The sequence below is a fragment of the Meriones unguiculatus genome, chromosome 10, assembly GCF_030254825.1.
Source record: "Meriones unguiculatus strain TT.TT164.6M chromosome 10, Bangor_MerUng_6.1, whole genome shotgun sequence".
Lineage (NCBI taxonomy): Eukaryota > Metazoa > Chordata > Mammalia > Rodentia > Muridae > Meriones > Meriones unguiculatus.
The window spans coordinates 76,478,623-76,500,337 of NC_083358.1; the positions used below are offsets into that span (position 1 = coordinate 76,478,623).

The 21,715-nt window shown below is 43.1% G+C and overlaps 1 protein-coding gene across 3 annotated transcripts in view; it reads right to left on the reverse strand.

The window, feature by feature from the left end:
- The window catches only part of Elovl6 (ELOVL fatty acid elongase 6), a 101,986-nt gene that overhangs the window by 79,299 nt on the left and 972 nt on the right, over window positions 1-21,715 (reverse strand). The gene's annotated exons all lie outside the window — the stretch shown is intronic.

The following is a 21,715-nucleotide window of genomic DNA, read 5'->3' on the forward strand; positions in this document are numbered from 1 at the left end:
AGAGAAAAGTTATATTGAATAAATCAGCTGGAAGCGTTAAGAGTCAGAACAGTTAACTTGAACCAGCCAGAGCAGAACTCAGTCAGAATGAGAAAGGGTGAGTTTATTAAGCAGTAAGTCTCAGAGGCTGAAAACATTCTAGGCCCAGGTTAGATTGTATAAGAAACTAAGGAGCTTCCAGGCCTAGGCCTAGGTTAACAGACAGAGACAACATTTGAAACAGGTGAATAAAAGTTCTTTTACACAGCCTGCCTGCATTGTACTATAGAAATACATTGTACTCCTGAACTATAGAAAACAAAACAAAACCTTTCTTAATGGGCTGGTCCTTATGCATGGAGTGTAGAGGATAGCAGGTGGGGATTAAGGAGTTGGGAGTGATGGCAGAAGCCAGAAATCCCTGCATATTAGGAATTAGGAGGTTAAAGTAGGAAGGCTCAAGTTTGAGACCAGCCTGGGTGAAACAAGTAAATACATAAAAGCAGACTGTCATTACCAGCATTTTTAAAAGACGTATGGGGATGTAAAGCCATTCTGCTTTTCTGTCTGAATATATATTTTCACAATAATGAGTTCTATGTTTGATCATGAATCAAGTAAAAGAAGTTGCACTGATTTTGTCTGCGGTCTTATTGAGTTAGATCCAACTTGCCAAGTTTCCCACCATCCTTGGAGTCCCTAAGCTTAACCCTCCAACCAGCAACACAGCCTCACCACGGTGACCGTTCCATCAGCTTAGACAGATGGGAAATTACGCTGGATAAACTTGCACCCAGAACATTGCCACACACTGTCCCACCATTGTCACCAAACCAGCATTTAAACCCACGACCAAAATGTGACACAGTGAACATTACCCTCAGTGAGTAAAATTATCTGCTAAGACATTGTGAAACATTCCTTTCTCAATGAGACTGTCATGGTCCACCTGGTATAAAAATTAAAATTCTACATGAAATTTCCTGCTTGCATCATAAATAAAATTTATATAGAAAGAAAAATCGAAAAAGAAAGGGGCCAAGAGATGGCTAGTTGGTAACGTGTTTGCCAAGCAAAAAATGAAGATCTGAGTTTAATCCTCAGAACCCACGTAAAAAAACAGGCATGCACATGAAATCCTAGCTCTGTGGTTCCCTGGGCCAGTCAACCCTGCCTAACAAGCAAGTTCCAGGTCAGTGAGGGAGCCTGTTTCAAAAACCAAGGTGGGGACTGGAGAGATAGCTCTGAGGTTAAGAGTACTGGCTGCTCTTCCAAAGGTCCTGAGTTCAGTTCCCAGCAACCACATGGTGGCTCACAACCATCTATAATGAGATCTGGTGCCCTCTTCTGGTGTGCAGGTGTACATACCTTGGGAGTGGGGGGAGGCAGAACACTGTGCACATTAAAAAAAAAAAAAAAAAAAAAGAGCTTACTGCTCTTCCAGAGGACCAAGTTTTGTTGTTCTCAGGCAGCTCACAACCACCTTTAACTCCAACTCTAGATCATCTGACTCCTGGCCTTGGTTTGCACTTGCATATATGTGGCATACTGTCAAAGCAACTTTTATTCACCTGAGGTAACTGCCATCTTAGAGGCTTACTGCCTCTGTCTGCTAACCTAGGCCTAGTCCTGGAAGCTTCTAGCCTCCATACAACCTAATCTAGGCCTACAGTGTTTTCAGCCTCTGAGACTTACTGCTGAATAAGCTCACCCTTTCTAGCTTTTCCTGAACTATGGCAGGCTGGTTCAACTCAGCTGTTCTGGCTCAAACTCCTCTCCAAGCTGACTGATTCAATATGGCTTCTCTCAGCTTCTCACTGAATCGCTCTGGTTGGCCTCTAACTCTGGCAGTCTGTTCTAATCTTCTGGCTCCTTTTCACTCTCTGGCTCATTCTGTCTTCACTGTGTCTAGCTTGTTCTCTCTTAAGCCTCTCTCTGTAAAACTCTCCTGGGAAAAAACTGCCCGTGAATTCCACAAACTGAACTAACACAAACTCAACTCCACTGCACTGCCTCTCAACTCACTCTCAAACAAACTGTTTGAACAGAACTGACTAGAGCTCAAGAACCTGTATGCCTCTGTCTCCTAGGTGCTGGGATTAAAGATGCGTACCACCACGCCTGGATCTAAACTGTTCTTTACCTGAAACTTGCTTTATACCAGGCTGGCCTTGAATTCAGAGATATGCTTGTGTTTGTTTCCTAGGCTTCAAGGCGTGTCTGTATTTCAGTTGGATCACACAGACCTAGAAGGTCTTTGGATGTGATCTCTTGCCTGAACATCCATGTTCTTCTGAATTAAAATTCCTCTACAGCATATGGTCACACAAACACACACAGAGGTAAATAAAAATAAGCTTAAGAACTCAAAACCACAAATTAGACAGTGCCTAAGAAAATGGCATCTCTGGCTTACCCATGCACAAAGGCTTTAAACCCTTTTAAGCATAAACCAAAGAAATTCAAGGTTGTACCTCAGTGGTTGAATTTGCCTAGTATGTATGACAGTCCTGGGTTTGATGCTCAGAACAAACAAGAGAAGGAAGGAAGGAAGGAAGGAAGGAAGGAAGGAAGGAAGGAAGGAAGGAAGGGTAAAAGCATCCAAGGATCTGAGATTGCTTTGGGCTCCCTATGAAGCCAAGGTGGGAGTTCCGACTTTGCACAGTTTTAACAGGAAACCGATGAGAACGTGAGGCTACCAGGTAAATTTTTTAATATTGAAACATTTTTAAAAAGTCAATGTTAAACATAATTACAGCTTAGATGTAGCATCGCCGAATGCTTTCCATATATCAACTCAGGATAGCAGTGCGACACCACTGGGTCAGTGCTTTAGAGATGAGGACACAAGATTCAGAAAGGACTTATGACCCCAGGGCCAGAAGCCACACAGTGTACCCTAGAGTCACATTCTTTCTGTGGTCTGTGGTAAAAAAACATGCTAACGACGCGGTACTGCTTTGGAGAGCAGAGTAAGATTTTCATGCACTGAGCGAATGCTCCAGGATTCATTCTGATGCCTGGTCTTGATGCCTTGTCAATGCTCGGTTTGAAGGATCTCATCTCCTCATAGGTAAGGTGTGAAACTTTCTTTCATAATTGTAAGAACACAACGTCTGAATGCAGCTGCTGCCCCGCCCCCTCATAGGTACAGACAAGCATCCCACTAAAATGTCTGTGAATCCCTAGGTTAGCAGACTCTGGATGCCAGGATCTCTCATAAGGGACGTTAGTTTATACCCAAAGGGGGTACTCCTGGCCACACTCCTGCTCCCCACCCATTCCCATTCTTGCCCGAGAATCAGGACCTGGCTCCAGGCTTGTGCTGTGAAACCACCCCCACCTTCTGAAAGGTCTAAAAATGATGTCTCTTCTGCAATGTGGGTTCTGATTCCTCGCCTCAGAGACCCTGCCACAATGCCTGTCTCTGATGCTGAGACCCCACCATGCTGCTGCTGCTGTCCGTTCGAGGCATGAATAATTCTAATAAGCCCCCTTCCTCCAACAATCCATCTCAGCATCCCCTTGAGCTGTCCACGTCAGACTTTACAATAATGTTTGCACTTTGATTTTTTAAAAATGATACACTGTTATATACCAATATAATTCACATAATAAATAACACTATAATAGAATGATCTGATATAGCTTTAAACAAAAGAAAAGTGTGTGTGGGAGAGCAGATTCCAAGTTACAAAATCCCTCATCCCAGAATAAAAAAAAACAAACAAATTAATCACTTTTTCTAAGTGGGTCAATGTCATGTGTAATTCCTCCTGCACCAACAGTCAATGGAAGTACAACTTCATAACCACATCCTCAAAGGAACAGGTGCTGGATTCTTTTGGAATGTAGAAATGGTTCCTGCTCCAGAAGGCTGAGTCCACAGTATAAGCATTTTTCTCCCACTTCCATTAGGAAGGCAGTACTTATAGCTCTATTTTTAGAGATTAAAGAGTAATTCACATTTAAAATCATAACTCAATGCTTCCACATTTTTAAGTGTATCCTATAAAAAGTGCAAAATGAATAGGATTTCTTTTCAGTCCAATTTTTTTTTCTTTTTTTCTCAGAGTTAGCCAGCACAGTCAACATTCATCTTCCATGCGCTGCCCTATGCTAACACAGACATTCCTGCTATACATAGCTCAAGGCCAGCAATGCGTTCAGTAAGAGTAAGCAAAGAAAGCCCAGGCGCTTTGCCATCAAAGGGTCTACAAGTGAGACCTGTGACCCAGATCTGACAGGTCTGACGACAGACAGTTCTGTGAGAAGGGCAAGGCCTTGTACACGTGAGTAAGAACATGTTAGGGGACCAGTAACATGTCTCAGCAAAAGGACCTGCCACTAAGCAAGGCTGATGAGCTGAGCTTGGGTCGCAGGACTCACACGGTGGGAGAAGAGAGCCAACTCCCACAGGTTATCTTCTGACCTCCACATGCACCTTACACACACACACACACACACACACACACACACACACACACACTGACGAAAATAAACAAATCTCACCAAAAGATGTTACCTTAGACGTTTCTCCTTGAGGGAAAGAATTGAGACAAGTGCCTACTTTCTCGCTTCTTCCTTTTCTGTTTGGAAGGTGGTAGAAAGCTTGGCACGTTACAGCAGCCATCAGTTAACTACACAGAAACTGGCTGCAGGTTAAAGTAAACAGAGCAGAAAACTCAGATGGAACCTGGAATTTGACAGGATAATCCAGTGAACAATTGGGCTTTCTGGTTACCTAAAATACCTAACCGTCTTTATGTTCTGGGCTTTAAGTTCTGTAACTTGTAGCCAAACCAGCTCTAGAGTCCTTGATTAGCAAACACGTTCTACACAGGAAACTGAGAATAATCACCGCCCAGGAGGACACAGTATGGGAAAAGAATATGAAGATAAAGGAGATCAGAAAGACAGGAAAATTAAGGAAATTTGGGGAGGGATGAGGGCCCCTCACGCCTGGCATCTGGTTAAAGTCTCTAAAACAGCTAAGAATACAAATTTTGACACTAACAAAACACTCGGGATGATCGCCTACATAGAGATAATACTCTTCTTTCTATAAAAAGATATTTCAAATAAAAATGTCAAAATAACAATGAATCATGCGTGTTTAAGGCCCAAGTATATACAAAATTTAACTTCTCCTTCCTTAGCTATAAACTGAAAATTTCTGAAAAATCTCAGACTAGGAATTTTGTTTATAGTCAAAAATGTTTCTTAACTTCCCTGTGACTTACAAGCAAGAACTTTTCAAATTGTAATCCTATCCAGTGTGCCTCAAAAACCAGCCTAGGATCTCATTTTCTTTAAAAAAAAAAAAAAAAAGGGAAGGGAAGTGAGCAAAATGGCTCTACACACACACACACACACACTCACCCACCCACTCACACGCACCCTATCCCTAAAAAACACTGAAAAATGTCATTTCAGAAACCACCAAAACCATATGTGTAAGTATTACTAAGACACCAAAGCTGGGCATGGTGGCACATGCCTCTGATACCAGCACAGGCAGTTCTGAGTTCGAGGCCAGCCTGCTGTGACACTGTGATGGTACACATCTTTAATCTCATCACCTCGTATCTCTATGAGAGCCAGACCAGGCTACACAGACTAGGAAAACCAAGGGATACTGAAATGTATTCTCAAGGTCAAAAACTCTGGCTCCACCTGGGCGGAACAACTCCCCACCCTGACACAATCAGCAGCATGGAGCTGTGACTCGCTCTCCCTGTTGACAAAATTCTGAACTCCAGGGATCACAGCGAAATTCCTGGGTGATGTAGTGTGGAGTGTTGAGTGCTTTGTTTGTTTGGTCTCACATCAGGCCAGCCTTGAACTTGCTAGTAGCTGAAGATAATCTTAAATTTCTGATCCTCCTGCCTCTAGTGCCCTGATTTATATGGTCTCAAGGACTGAAACCGGAGCTCTGTTCAAATGAGAAAAGTAATAATTCTACTGAGTGACATCAGCAGCCCATGGTTGGAAACTCGGAAATGCTACTATTCCAGAGGAGATCCACATTTTTAAAGCTCCTATCTTTCTTTCTCCATGCTTTTGAAGACAAACAGGAAAAACAAAAACTGATTACAAAAAGTGTTATTTATGTGTCAACTAGATTAAAGAAACGTTTCCACTCACTGTTTCGCCCACTAAGTATCCTTCCCGTGTTCTCCTAGGGCACAGCAAGAATCCTAGGATTTGGGAGACCATAAGTTTGGGCCAGCCTGGTCTACATAGTGACTACCTTACTTGCTGGGGCTATGCAGCCAGACCCTGTCTCAAAAGAGGTAAGCAAGCAAAACAGTAAGAGAAGGGAAGATAATGAATACTTTTGTTTCAAAACATGGGCCTGGGGTGGTGGTGCATGCCTTTAATCCCAGTGCCAGGAAACAGGTAGCAAATTCTCCATAAATTCAAGACCAGCCAAGGTTGAACAGTGAGACCCTGGCTTACAAAAAAAAAAAAAAAAGGATTGAGTGTTCTTCAAATATTTGTTCTAAAATGTAAGCACTATTTTGTTGATTTTTTTTTTTTTTTTTTTTTTACTTAATTATGTTTTCCAAAATTTCTGCAATGTATTAAAGTTCTTGTTCCAGGCCTATTCATAATAAGCAAAAAGTACTAAATAGAGTCCAAAGATGCTTGGTCTACAAAGTGAGGTCCAGGACAGCCAGGGCTACACAGAGAACCCCCAACTTGAAAAACAAAACAAAAACAAATACAAACAAACAAACAAAGGAACAACAACAACAAAAGGAACAAAATTGTCCAAGGGCACAGTGAGATGGCTCAGTGGTTAAGAGCACTGTCTGCATCATTAGGCATCCTCTCCGTGTCCTGTCTGTATTTCATGATCACTGAATTCTTAGAACTTGGTAAACTGCAGAAAACTCTCATCTGCACATAGAAATAATGGGTTACTGCCCTTTTGAAAGAGAGAGCAAGAGAGAAAGAAAACGAGAGCAAGACAGACAGACAGACAGAACTGGTAATCTCAGTCCCAAGGGATCTCACTGATGTCACTGGTCTGAAGGCACATGGCACACGTATGTTGCACAGACATGCACACAGACGAAACACTCAAACACATAAAATAAATTAATGTGAAAATATCTGTCTGGGATAACACAGATCTTTGTTCTACAAATTTAAAACCTAGTACTCCCTGCATTAAAACAAAACAAACAACAACAACAAAAACAAACATCGTGTCTATCTCTCTAATTCTAGTTCTCACAAACTGCAATCGATGAATAAAACAATACCTCTACATATATAAATTTGGAAGGTTTTCTTTCAGAAAGTTGGGTATACATACTGCGTGGTTAAGGCCAGCTGAACTCCCAGGAAAACATAAGCACTGCACAGCCTCTTAACGTGGAAAACAACCACAAACACAGTAATTTAAGGTAACTAAGGGACGACAACTGGCAAGCTACTGGAGGTCTGGCTGGAGACCGAAGAAAACCGTTTCAGAAAGCGGCTGCACTGCAAACGTCCCAGTTATGGCACATCAACAAGACATATGGAGCCGTTACACTGTTAACTACCCAAGGAAAACAGCTCTGTGAGAGCACACCCAGAAGAGGCTGAGCTCCTTCCACCGAGTGAACTCAGTCCTGAGGAAGGCCCCGCCTCACACCTACTTATTACTGTGTGGACTCCATTGAGACACAGTAAGATACGCTCAGTCCCACAGTTTCCAGGTCCCTATCTTTGCACCTCTGGCACAGCTAGGACAAAAGGTGCCAGTCCCTTGTGAGTAAGAAATACTCCCCACAAGAGCTTTCATCCGACGACAGACCCATAGGTCTGAAGCTGGGATTCCTATTCCTTACTCAAATAATTCTTACATCCTGGGTGTGTTATTTCACCCTAGTAAAGCAAAAATAAAAATAAAATAAAAAAATCTTAGGCTTGCCTGAATTATCCACAGGAAATAACGCCCAACTCTTAACGCCAAACTGCAGGACCTTGCTGAGCAAGCTCTGGGCACCGTAACAGCCAAACTCAAGAGGGCCGCATGCACGCTGGGATGAGCCCCATCACGAGTGAAGTTTAGATGGCACTAATATTGAAGTTTATTTTTCTTAATGAAATAAGCTTGATCTTAGTACATGAAAATTGTGAAAGCACAGAAGTATCAACCCTACACAAAGGACTGCAGGCAACTACATAAAGGAATGTTGAGGGCAGGGGACACGGGTCTTGACCCCTGGGGAAGAGCATACAAACATGCGAGTAACATTTTATAGACTGAACAGGTTGTATCTATGTACAACAGATTGATATATGTAACAATGAAAAAAAGTGGTCATGAATTTGAAAAAAGCAAAGAGGGGTTGGAGGGAGGAAGAAGGGGGAAAGATGTAATTATGCTGTAATCTCAAATAATAAAAGAAACTAGCTGAAAGTGCCTTTCGTCCCTTTAATGCCTTTAATCACAGAAAAGCCCTGTCTTGAAAGAAAAAGAAAAAGAAAATTTAAAAAACGTGGCTGGGAGGTTTTAGAGTTAAATACAGCACATAGCCTTCCTTTTCAGATGGGAGCTATGCCTGTGTATTCAGGAACTGATCTAGGAAACCAAGCTTAATAAGTGGAAGTTTTAATACCGACAAATGCAAAAATATATGGCATAGAATATGAAATGATGCATAAACTTTTATGATTTACTCTGGGGTAGCTAATCGCTTAAAAATGAATTTTAATAATGAATTTTGATAAGAAAGTTTCCCTTAAAAACTACAGAAAGAATCCTGTTGTTTTTTTTTTAATAACGCAAGAGTCACAGGGTTGAGCAGATTAAATGATTAAACTACTGTAGGATAAGTTATGTGAGGAAACAGTGTGTTTTAATGCTGTCCTTAAAAAGCAAAGTCTAATATGCCTAAAACATTAATTATCTTAATTCAACTGGTATACGAATCATTAGCTTACTAATTCAGCTTGACACTGATTCTCTACAGCATTTATTTTCTATAACAAATCTATGCAGAAACATCATTTTACTTTCTAATCTACAGTTTGCTTTTTGCACTCAAAAAGTCTTTAACTCAATCTGTAGGTTAACAATGGTATTTCATCTAAAACTTAGAAAAAGGGAAGAACCCTGGGTATTACTGACTTCTTTCAGAAGTTTTTCTAAAGAACTGTACTCAGACTTAGAACAGCTTTCCATCATGTCTTTTTCTCTCTCCCTCCGTCTTGCTTCTTGGCATGGCCATCAGACAGAAAAAGACTAGCAGGGAAAGGTGAGACATGGACTTAGCATAACTTCCTAGAGAGCCTGGCTAACTCAACAACTACAAGATAACGAAGACGAAAAACTGAAACTAAAGCCAACCCTACTTTCTATACACTCGGAAGTGATGTATTCCGTCTCTCCCTAAGTGGACGGATGCCAAAACAACACCTAGAACAATTTGCAGTCCCATGAAGAAGCTGAACACACGCTTCCACCAGCTCATCCAGCCCCCTGGCTCCATACCCTGGGACACACTGGTCTCATTTCAGCAGCAAGGCCCCTTGATTTTAGCCTCTCTCCATCCAGCCTAGGTTGTCCTTCAGTGTGAGACATATTTGCTAATGAGAGCTCCCAGGAATGCGCGAATGTTTCCAGGTGCCGAGAGGTCCCTCAGCCAATTATGCTATTCATTCTTTCTCTCTAGGGACAGGTTTATGTATAATCTTTCATCTCTATTAGATAATTCTATCCCTAGGGAGCCTTAGCCCCACTAGATCCATTTCTGGGCCTGTGCATAAAAATATTAAGGCTAATTAATGTCTTTTAACCTTCTCTCTTAAAGAATATGGTCCTTTCCCACTTAAAAAAAATGACTATATAATTTATTACTAAAGAAAGATTTGAATACAACACCAAACTCTGGCTCCCCTTTGCCCTAACCCAAGAAAGCACACGGGATGAAGAAGCCCTCTTACACTGCTTCTCTACTTACCCGTAGGCTGGCCTTAATGCTAATGCTAACTTTAAAAGTATTCACTTAAAAACATACCGTCAGGCTGGGCGTGGTGGTGCACGCCTTTGGTTCCAGTGCTCAAGCAGAGGCAGGGTGATCTCTCTGAGTCTGAGGCCAGCCTCGTCTACAAAGCAAGTTCCAGGACAGCCAGAGCTACACAGAAAAACTCTTGTCTCAAAAAAATTAAATAAAATAAAAAAAAGAACATATTGTCACCTGACAACTAGATGTTTTATAAAGATAAGACCTCAGGAGTCACATGTACCGAGGACGCACTACAGACTACAGGAAATAACAACACAGGCAAACATTACCTGACATCAGCCATCTTTATACAGCTACTTCTCAGTACTCTTAAACTTCCTTCCAGTCGCCAACCTTTCTCCCTGGACATTTGACTCTACCCTTCCACACCCAGTTTCAGGGAAATTCCTTTTTAATTTTTTTTTTTTTCTGAGTGGCATGGATGGTGTGAGTCCTGAGAAGAGCTAATCAACCCCAAATTAGCAAGCGTCCCTTAAAAGTCATGCCAAACTGATGTCTATTCATCTTAAAAATAAAACCAGCTAACAGAAGCAAGACATGCATTTTCAAGACACTGGACAATCTTCTCCAACTCACTAACGAAATAAAAAGATGTAGCGGAGAGCAATCGGATACATTTAAGATGAGGTGAGCGCCCTCGGCGTTGGTGCATACGTCCATTCTTTTAGTCAATACATTAATGTGTGTAACTGCTGATAAACACTGCGGCTGGCATAGACTTGGCGGGAGAGAAAACAGCAATCTTTTTATGAATCCAGTGAGAGCAAGCCACAGGCAAAGAACAGTGACCTTCTGACGACAGGCTGGGAGGAGGGCGGCCAGAGCAGGCCAAGTTAATAAGGTCACAGGTGCAAAAGAGCATCTCAAAACATAAACAGTGGATGGGAATCCACTCTAAGTTTAAGGGCAGGCATGAAATGATAACAGACTAAGATAATAAATAATACTGAGGGCTAAAGAGGAGGCGGGAGGGCAACAGAAGAAACGACAGTGGTGAGGCAGGAGGATAACCTCAGTAAAGGAGACTGGAAACAGATCACGCAAGGACCTTGCCTGTGATCTCCAGACAGGAGAGGAACAGCCCAGAGGACGGCTGAAGGTGAGCTGAGTCTGAATTCTTCTTCGGGAGGCTGCCCCAGAATGCAGGACAGCACCAATTCAGGGGGAGCAGAGCTTCTCCAACTGCCTGAGGCCCTCCACAGACCTGCCAATGTTCATGGCAAGAAATGCCCGAATATTCAAGATGACGCCTGCATACGTGTACAAGAGTAAGGGGAAACTGGGGTGAGTAGGGCCCAGATACCAGATTTAAGAGTGAAAACCCAAGTCCTGCTTCTTTCTAATCAGTACAGAAATATTTTAATAATCCTAGAAAAAAAACTAGGTACCAACAAAGAGGTATCACAATCAGGAAGGAGTCACAAAATGCAGGCTCACAGCAGTGGTTCTGAGAATGCCAGCATAAAGACACCAAGTAGGCTGGGCGGTGGCAATGCGTGCCTTTACTCCCAGCGCTCAGGAGGCAGAGGCCAGTCGGGTCTACAGAGCGAATCCCAGGACAGCCAGAGCTACACAGAGAAACTTGGTCTTCAAAAAACAAAAAACAGCAGTTGCAACTGCAGCTAACCCTGGTGGTTCACTGGCAGCAAGCAGTATGCTTACAGTTTCTAGAATTATATACAGTAGGAGGTTTGGAGGAAGCCTCCACCTCTTCTTCCAAGGTCTCTACTGCAGGCGCCTTCATTTGAATGTACGAGTGTCAAATTTTTATAAGCTTCAGTAAGTCTCATAACAGTATCCTAATAAAAAGGACTTAATTGTTCAAACCCAAAGACGCCCGACCATTTATTTTTAAAAGCATGTTTATCGGGACTACAAATGGCATTTGAGAAACGGCATTAGAAAGAGATTAGAGAGAGGTGAGAAAGGCATTTAAAAACATGCACTGGTGGCCTTGGCAACAGTAAGAGTTGAGTATAGTCAGAATCAGAAACATGAAAGACTAGAAGCTTTTAGATCAATATGTAAGCAAAGAATCCATAGTCACAAAGAACCTCAAGCCATGAGAGCTGCCCAGAGAGGAGTAGATTAAAAGCCACTTAAGGAAGCTCTCTGTTTCTACACCTAGACCACCAAGTCAAGAACAAAGCCACTACTCCTGTAGTTCAGGAGCAGAGCACTTGCCTATCCATGAATCTGGGGTGTGTGTGTGTGTGTGTGTGTGTGTGTGTGTGTGTGTTTAAAAAGAATTAAGAAGAATTGTTTCACTTCTTATTACAACCAAGGATTTAAAATACTAAATCTAGCCAGGCTTGGTGGCGCTCACCTTTAATCCCGGATCTCTGTGAATTCAAAGCCAGCCTGGTCCACAAAGTGAGTCCAGGACAGCCAAGGCTACACAGAGAAACCTTGTGTTGAAAATCCAAAAAACAGATAAAAATAAATTTTAAATAAAATACTAAATCTGAGAAGGAAATCACCAGGCAGCTGCCCATAGGGAAAAGAAAAAAAAAGTCTACTGATAAGAATTAGATAACACATGCCTTATCTCTGCTCCCCTTTAGCTGCAAGGCCTGCCAAAGGGCTCCAATGCAGCCCACCTAGCAAGGCCCTGCCTGAAGCAGATAAAGAAACACCCTCATCTGTCCCCTTACCATGGTTCAACAGTAAAAGAAACTAATATGGGATATTGTCAAATTTTAAATCCATTAACAAAATGGTTAGGTCCCTGCCACCAAACTGAAAGATTTTTTGATCAATAACAAAATATTTCATGAAAGTCTGTAAACTCACAGTCCCCAAGTGTTTGGTCACTACCATTTCATTCACTGGCAAAGCAATTTTATCTTTGGTGGCACATGTAGAGAGGTTGCAAGCATTTGATGGACAGATGTCTGAGGTAATCCCAGGCCCTTTATAGAAAATATATTAGCATTCTGTCTACCGGTGGGCTGTCTGTCCTTCATACTGTTTATCAGCTAGGACTGCAGAAGAAACATAGCTTCTCAAAATGTTTCCAAACGTGCACAGCAAGGGCTTCTGATGAAACCACGTTAATATCACCACGTTTTTCTCTTGCCAAGATCTTTCGAAGTGGATTATAGATTTCTCCTAGGCAGAGTTGAAGCCATACTTCCTTCCTGTCCCTCAGGGCCTACCCACTGACACCTATCAGTTTGCAGGGTTGACATGGAGCCATCTGGAGTTACCTCAGAAACGGCATTCCAAAGAGACTCCCTTCTTCTCTCCTGAACCCACAGGGCAGTGGTGAAGGTGACTATAATAATGTAATAAAAATGCATCTTCTGGCACAGCGCTGGAGACCGAACACCCTTGGTCTTACTTAATTCTCACAGCCTGCAGACAGCTGACTTCATTGCATCACGGAAAGCCAAAGAGGGAGTGGCAAGAGCATCTCCAGGTTGGAGACGAGACAACCAGTATTTTGTTATTAGGAATAATTCTCTGGACGTCTTCAGATTTATTTTTGTTTTATGAGTGTTTGTTTGCTCACCCAGCTTCTCCAAGGCAGAGCAAGAACGCCGAATCCTCAGTCTGTACACTCACCACTACACTATCTGGCCATAATAAGCGCTAGCTGCCACACCCTTGAAAACCTGAAAAATAAGCGCAGCCGTCAGAAAGTCCAAAAATGGCAGGAAGCCAAAGAAACAAATAATTCTTTATAAATGCAGTGAAGGATGAATCTAATACCCTTCTTCCTGAGACAGCGGACCTATACAGACAAGCACAAATGTTTCGGTTGATTTGGTACATACAAAATATGTCTCTACTGCATATACTACACAGGTTTCTTCTTTATTATTATTATTACTGTTTTTTAAAACAGGGTCTTACTATGCAAGTCCAACTGTCATGGAACTCACTATGTAAACCAGGCTGGTCTTGAACTCAGAGCTCTGCCTGCCTCCATTTCCCAAGTGTGGGATTAAAGGTGTGTGCTGCTGCAGCCACTAAACTGGTTTTGAGTTTGCTCCCAACTATGTAATCAGGGCAGTAAAGGCCACACTTATCCTCCCAGAGAAGAAAGTCTGAAGTCATGCTGGACAAAATACTAATCTCCCTAATACAGGAATAAAAATTTGCAAAAACAAAAAGGAAATAAACAAACAAACCCTGAATCTCTCTAGATATCAAAGAGATAGAAACTAAAACAGTATCCAACTTATCTAAGATTTTTTAACATGAAGTTACTTTCACTGTTACGTCTTAAATACTGTCCACCCTTGCCAGAATACAAACTGATCCAACTTCTCCAGAGATCAGCCTTACCATTAACATCATAATCTTTTAAATTAGAACTTACTATTTCTCCAAAAGAAATCACTGAGTAAACAGAAAGATGTTCATTGGGCTGGAGAGATGGCTCCTTAAAGGCTAGGCTCACAACCAAAAACAGAAAAGATGTTCATCACCTTGGGGCTTGAGCAATGGTTCAGAAGGTCAAGAGCACTTACTGCTCTGGCAGTCAACCCAGGTTTAGTTCAAGTTTAGTTCTCAGTACCCATACAGTGGCTCACAAGCACCCGTAGCTCTAGTCCCAGAGAATCTGGCCCACTCTTCTGACTTCTGACAGCACCAGGCTTGCACATGGTACAGATACATGCTAACAAACTCTCATAAAATAAAAACAAATCTAAAGACGTCCAGAGAATTATTCCTAATAACAAAATAACAGAAATATAACATTCTACATATTAAGAATGTTTACCTAAGCTGGATGTAGCACCGCACACCTTGAATCCCAGGACTCAGGAGGCAGAGGCAAGTGGATCTCTGTGCGTTCTGGGCCAGCCTGGTCTACCTAGTGAGTTCTAGCATAGCCAGAGAAACCCTGCCTCAAAACAACAAATACCAAAGGGAGGGCAGAAAAAAGAATGTTTATCTAAGAGTAGGCAAACAACAAAAATACTAAGTAGCCACTAATGTCAAAGTTTTAAGAACATACAAAAAAAAAAAAGAAAGAAAAAAGAAAAAACTATTATATAAAGACAAAAACAGCAAAATAGAAAGGTATGGAGAGGCAGTATGAAAATGCCAAATACCCAGTTCAATGCCAGGCATGGATTATCAAATGCCTTAACTGAGAGAAAAGCCTTGCAAATAGAGTCAAAGGAAATGTATCAAAAGAGTAGTGGTTACTAAGTAAAATTAAAGGTATCTTTCTCCTGGCTCTATTTTTTTTTTTTAATGATTTTTTTGTAGTAGTTGTTGTTTCCTATAACAGGCTTTTTTTTTTTTTTTAACGATTTTTATGTTTTCCATAACAAGCACTTTTTTTTTACTTTAGTACTGAGGAAAAGGTTTCAAGAGCAAAACACTGAAAAAAGCACTGAAGCACTGACCTCTGAGAGCCGGGCAATTCCCAGCCTGTATTCCTGCTTTTATCAGCAGATAAGTAACCAAATCCTGCCCCAGGGAAGCATGGCCAGCGGCATCACCTGTGGGCTCTAGAGCCATGCTAAGTGTATTAGGTGGAAATCACAAAGAGGAGAGAGAGAGAGACCAAAGCTTAAGGGATGTTGCAACTCTCTGTGCCAGTGTTTTAGATGAAACTGTCAAAGTCCTACAATTCAAATATCATTAAAGGCGCTGAAACTTGGGGAACAAGCAGTATTTGGAAGGTAACACTTTCAGGGGTTCAAGTCTTCACATGGCTCTATGTTCACCGTGTTACCCAGTAAAGCTAACAGGGGCTTTCTGTAGTTATTCTGGCTGTTAAGTGTTTAGGATCCACTTAAAGAAAATTATGACAAGACACTTACAGACCATTTATACTAAAACCACAGGAATGTTTGGGGACAGCTAAGTTTTCATGTCTATTGTTACAGTGACTACATACTTATTAATATTTAAACAATAGAATGATTGGGCCTGTGACGCCCTTCCCCATCGGACCCTCTTATCTTTTCACTTGTCCCTATGCAAATCATACAGTGCCTGCTTTCTTCTGTGTATATATATATATATATTCATATATATATTTACATATATATATTCATATATACACAGCCAGGTGTGGTGGTGCACACCTTTGAAGGCAAGGGTAACTCTGTGAGTTCAAGGCCAGCCTGTCTACAAAGTGAGTCCCGGACAGCGAAACCCTGCCTCAATAGATAGATAGATAGATAGATAGACAGACAGACAGATAGATAGAAAGACAGACAGATAGAAAAATATTAAGCAGGCTGGAGAGTCGGCTCAACGGTTAAGAGCACTGGCTGTTCTTCCAGAGGATGCGGGGTTTCCAGCACCCACAAGGCAGCTCATTAACTGTCTGTAACTCCTGTCCTAGGAGCTTCAACACCCTCACACAGACATACATGCAGGAAAAAGACCAATGAACATAAAATACAAATAAATAAATTATAAAAAAAAAAAAAAAAAAACAAGGCACAGGGATGACTTGGCGCTTTTCAAACCTCTGAAAAGAAACTCTGCCATCAGTAAGTAACCCTACCCTGTAAGCAACAGCTTTTAACATCCAAACAACATATCGAAGGTAGAATTATGTTTTACGTTCCTACATCCCTAATTCTGTTCCAAACAGTCATATGGTTGAGAGGAAATTGCCAAAGGTGATATATAAGGTGCTTTTCGTCATAAAACGCCAACTAATGAGCTTCCTACCCTCTCAGGAATAGCTAACCCAGCTCCTCTGTAGTTAAGGTACTCCAGATTTCAGTAGAAGTCTCAAAACAAAACAAAAAAAAGTTTGAGAGGAATCTTTTCATTAGCTCTTTGTTTTCATTAATCCTCCAAAACTGGGACCCTGAAATTCCACAGCAGTCAGTGCCACTAATTACCTTTTCCCTGAAAGTGCAAAATACAAGAAATAAAGAACCAGCCAGGTGCTGTGGCACATGTCTGTAATCCCAGCACTCTGGGAGGCAGAGGCAGGTGGATCTCTGTGAGTGCCAGGCCAGCCTGGTCTACAAAGTGAGTCAAGGACAGCCAAGGCTGCACAGAGAAGCCCTGTCCTGAAAAACAAAACAAAACAAACATGAAAAAAGAAGAAGCAGGAAACTAGTTGGGTAATTAAATACCTGTAATTCTAGCACTGAGACAGGAGGATTCCAAGTTCCAGACAAGCTTGGCTTTTTATATATCCAGAACCTGTTTCAAAAACAAGACAAAACCCTGAAGACTAAAAATCACAAATGCCCAATATAGAAAAGTAGAAACGAGGCATGATACATGCCCAGACTTCATCTTGATGACTTCCCATGGCCCATGACTCTGGAGGATCTTGTACCAAAAAAACTAGAAATTCCTAGTTTCTTACCCTACAGCAATACTTTTCTTTAAAAAGGCCCACTTTATTTGTAAAATACATCACTGGAGGCCAAATATAAGTAGAGATGCTTTTAAAGACTTATCTGAATAATGTACAAACGTTACAGACATGTATTTACCTATAACGAAACATTCTGGTCAAATGATGGCTTCATGTAGATTTCACAGGGTTGTCTATAGGAATTGTGAGTTGTACAGATAACTTTCCTAAACAAATGTGAGTTACCTAACAAAGATTCTGGGAAACAAAACGGAGCTCTTAGGATCTAAATGCAGAAGCTGACCCAAGCCTCATGGACCGGTGTTTGATTTCTAGTAAAAAAGTGTAGCACAGTTTACCTGTCCATGTGTGAAATATTAAGTAAGTCACTGAGGCAAGAAATTCTGGAAAACTAATTGCAGCAAATACACGGCCCTACCATATTCCAGATCACTGTCACAGGATGAATTAATCTTCATGTTACTTTGCTGGCTAATGACTCAGTGGTTGCCTTATTTCTTCCTAGGCGTTTGAAGGTCTCCTTCCCTCTTGTAATCTTTCCAATTTCTTGGGTTGAGTCTTCTTTCAAGGAAATACATAAAGTGACTGTTGGTTGTGGTGTCAGTTGACTTTGGGGTTGAATTCTAATCTGCACAACATCACTTTTAGAATCAGCAATGGAAAGGCAACCAGCAATTTTCCAGAAACAAAAACTACCACTATTAACAAAAGGCCTTACACAAAAAACAAACAAACAAATCAACAAAAACAGAAATAAAAACCAACCAACCAACCAAACAAACAAAAAAAAAACCTTCCTATATACTAACACAAACATATAGGTAGATAACAGAATGAACACATAATCTGCATTAAACTAGCTTTCATCCCCGGGACCCTGAACAACAAAAGACTTGTGAATGCTTGGGAGAAACCTGGAAGCTCGGGTCAAAGTTCCGACATAGCTTTTTATTACTTCCTGTGTTACATTACGAACCATGATTCTCTTCTCTATAAAACAGAGAGCCTTATCTCTCTTAACTCGGCTCCTGTACCCCAGAGTGCATTGAAGGTCACTCAGAGGGCTGTCAGTTCCTTAGACTCCGCAGTCATAACACTAGCCTGAACTATGATTCTAGAAAACAAGTGACAACAACAGACAGAACCCACTAAAGACACAGCATTTTCCTAGACGGCCGACTCAAATCACATTCCTGTAATATTAATAACCACCCAGAAAAATTCTGGCCTACTCTGTTCCACACTGTGGACGCCACGGTTTCTCTGCGCTTTCTTCAGATACATGCAAGTTACATGGAAAAATTCTGCAGCAATTCAGCAGTTCTCCTTACAGGAGAAACGACTGAAATCTACTCATTTGAAAAACTGTAAACCGCTAACGCATGCTCTAGAATCCTGACACGCTATACCATGTAACTTTTAAAACTTCATACATAAGAACGCAGAGACATGCAGCTCCTTTTAAAGTCCATTTTCCCCCTTCAGTGAGAATAAATTTGTGAATAAAAATGCTTCCTCTGTTAGACAGTATTTATTCTAAAACTTGCCTCATAACCCTGGAATACAGAACACAAACGCGAAAAAAAAACAATAAGAGCCTTCTAGAAATCACCACAGGAGGCGAGGAGAAAGTCAGAAAAATATACAAAGCACTCAAAGCTGGATCTGTGGAGGATGCCAGGAGAGGGGGGAGGGCTTCAGGAGGTTCTAGGCAAGCCCTCTGGTGACGTCACCGCACATACTTAATGTTACAGCAGTCAGCACAGGCCTCCTGCTTTCCTATTGGTGAACACCGTGTCAGCCGACATCAGAAGATAATTATCATTGGCCAGACAATTACAACCGAAGCAACTAGCATCCACTGTGGTTAGCACAAACCTGGCAGGCTACTGACGGGGGAAAGCACAGCCTGCACAGCTGCTTTCCTTCTCAGTGAATTTTATGTCTCCTTTCCGGCCTGTCCGAAGGCTGCGTGACTTCGCTCCCTCGCTAGCCGAATTTACCAACGGAATCAGCTATTAGTGAGCACAACAGGTTAGCCAGGCATCTCTTGAAAGAACAAAATGTCCCTACATCAACGCTGTTAAATCTCAAGGGCCTTTCAGTCTAAAACTGGAACTAAAAAAAAAAAAAAAAAAAAAAAGTTATTTGGAGCTGAAAAGCAGCTCTACCTCATGTCAGAAACTGCACCAGGTAAGATTACCCAGGATATTTTTAACGAGGAAGCAAGCAGTCTGAAGAAAAATCACACAGGGTGACTTTCCAGGGGAATACACACTTAATACTCTGCACAGAAACTGCCAGCTCCTTATTCTGAGCCCTCCTAAATGGTGCTAGGTAGTGCATTCAAACTCCTGCAATGTAAGGCGTCAAACCCGGCTTCCCCCCACCCCCCAAGTCAACTCTCGCACTAGAGATAACTTACAATTAGCAACAGCTTTGTTTAGACTAGGTCTAAGCGAATTTTAAAGAACTCTTACAAATAAGTTCTCAAGTGGCAGGGCAGAGGCTTCTCTACATGTTTTCCTTCAAGAAGCTACTCCAAAAACGGGCCTTCATGCTTTTTCAAGCCCTCCACTCCCCTCTCAAGAGGGTATTTATGAGGTGTACTCCATTCTAGTGACATGAGAAGAAAAAAAAAATCTTCCTTTTATTCAAGACATTTTGATTGTTGGGGATTTATCGAGGTCTCAGGGCCAGGTGGGAACATTCCAAAATCAGGGTGCGAGGGAACTAGAAGAAACTTAGTGAGGTGGAAAGGAAAAGCGATGAGGATCAGCAAGGAAGGGATAGGTCCTTCCACTTTAATAAGGAAGACAAAGATCAAAAGGCGGGAAGGCCATACAGCCTACAGTGTCACTAGAGAAGGATTCAAGGTGCAGTAAGCCGAGCATGCTGCACTCCAGGCACGAGTACGAGCAGGCTGGCATTTCAATCAGGAGCTGAGAAGGAACAGTGGTCCGAGATTAACAAGTGAAAAGAAATTGGTATATCCGGGACGTTTTTAACCCCACGAGGGCCAAGGACCTGTTTGGTTCTGACAGAGTGGCTGTCACTTATTGAATATCTGGAGAAAGAGGCGGGAAATTGGTCGTGGGGCAGAAACAGGAAGTAGCCTTAGGGGCAAAAAAGGACAACAGAGACAGCCGGCACCCGGGTGGTGCTACGAAGGGCAGTGGGTGTCATGCGCCTGCAGAGACTAGGAAAGCCAACTCCCCACAGGCAGGCCCAAGCGAGAGATGCAGCAAGCAAGAGACAGCACTTGTTAGGAAAGGCGAGCAGCGCGCTCCTGGAGGAGGAAGGCAGGCTAGAGCAGTGCAAGGGACACTGACAAACTGTCTCAGACTAAGACCTCAGCCCCAGGCTTGGAGAGGTCACCCCCAAACCTCTTGCAGGAGGAAGTGCACCTCTGAGAGTCCAGAAAGGCAGCCCAAGGAGGCTGGGCTTCCTGCAGCTCCCTGGCCTCCCTACGATCGCCGCCTCACTGGGCGATCCAGACTCCCCGGGGTGCAAACACCCTCCGGACCCGGGCCAGCGCCCTCGGCCTCCGCGTCCGGGAGGACGCCAGTGGCCACACCGAGCTGGCCCCCGAGGCTCGGGCCTCACGCAGGCAGCCGCCATGCCGCAGCCCAACTCGCGCACCCCGGAGCCCGGCTCCTCCCGGCGGCCGCCGCAAACCGCCCGAGGGCTCGGCTCGCAGGCCGAAGGCCCACGGGTGGGCGCGCGCGGCCCGCGGGCGGAAAGGGGGTGGCCACGAGCCGCGGGCTGGGCAGGGGAAGCCGAACTCCGGGCCTCCGCCGCCCGCACCCCCGCCGGGCGCGCCGGCTTCTCCGGTTTCCCATTGATGAATGGAGGGAGAGAAGGCGGGTCGCGAGCGCCCTCGCACGCGGCAGCGGAACCTCCCCGAGCCCGGAAGCCCCCCGACGGACGGCCGCTGCGCAGAGGGCCAGGGGTGCGCGCGCGCCCGGCGCCGGGGGGAGGGGAGGGGGTGGACCGCAGGGCTTGCACTGAACGCGAGGGAAACGTCCCCACCACAACACCGTCCAGGGGAGGGAGGGACCTCCCTTGTTAAATATTGCAAGGTGACACTGGATCGCCTCCTGCAACAGGGATTTTTTTCAAAGAGACGGAAGGGACACAGTAAACAAGATGTTTTCCCTGATTGCAAGTTCTGGGGAAGGCCCCCCGCGAGATTCGGCCTGGCAGGAGCTTTCCAGTACCCAAACTCCTGCCGCCCCTCACTGAGAAGCGTGTCCAAAAGGCGTTTCCTTTACACAGAAACTTAATAATGGCGTGGCTCCACTTGCTCGGGTTCATTCATTTTTACTGCAGTTTTCATTGTCCCCCTCCTCCCCCGGTGTCTTTATGAAGCCAGAAAGTAGTGTGA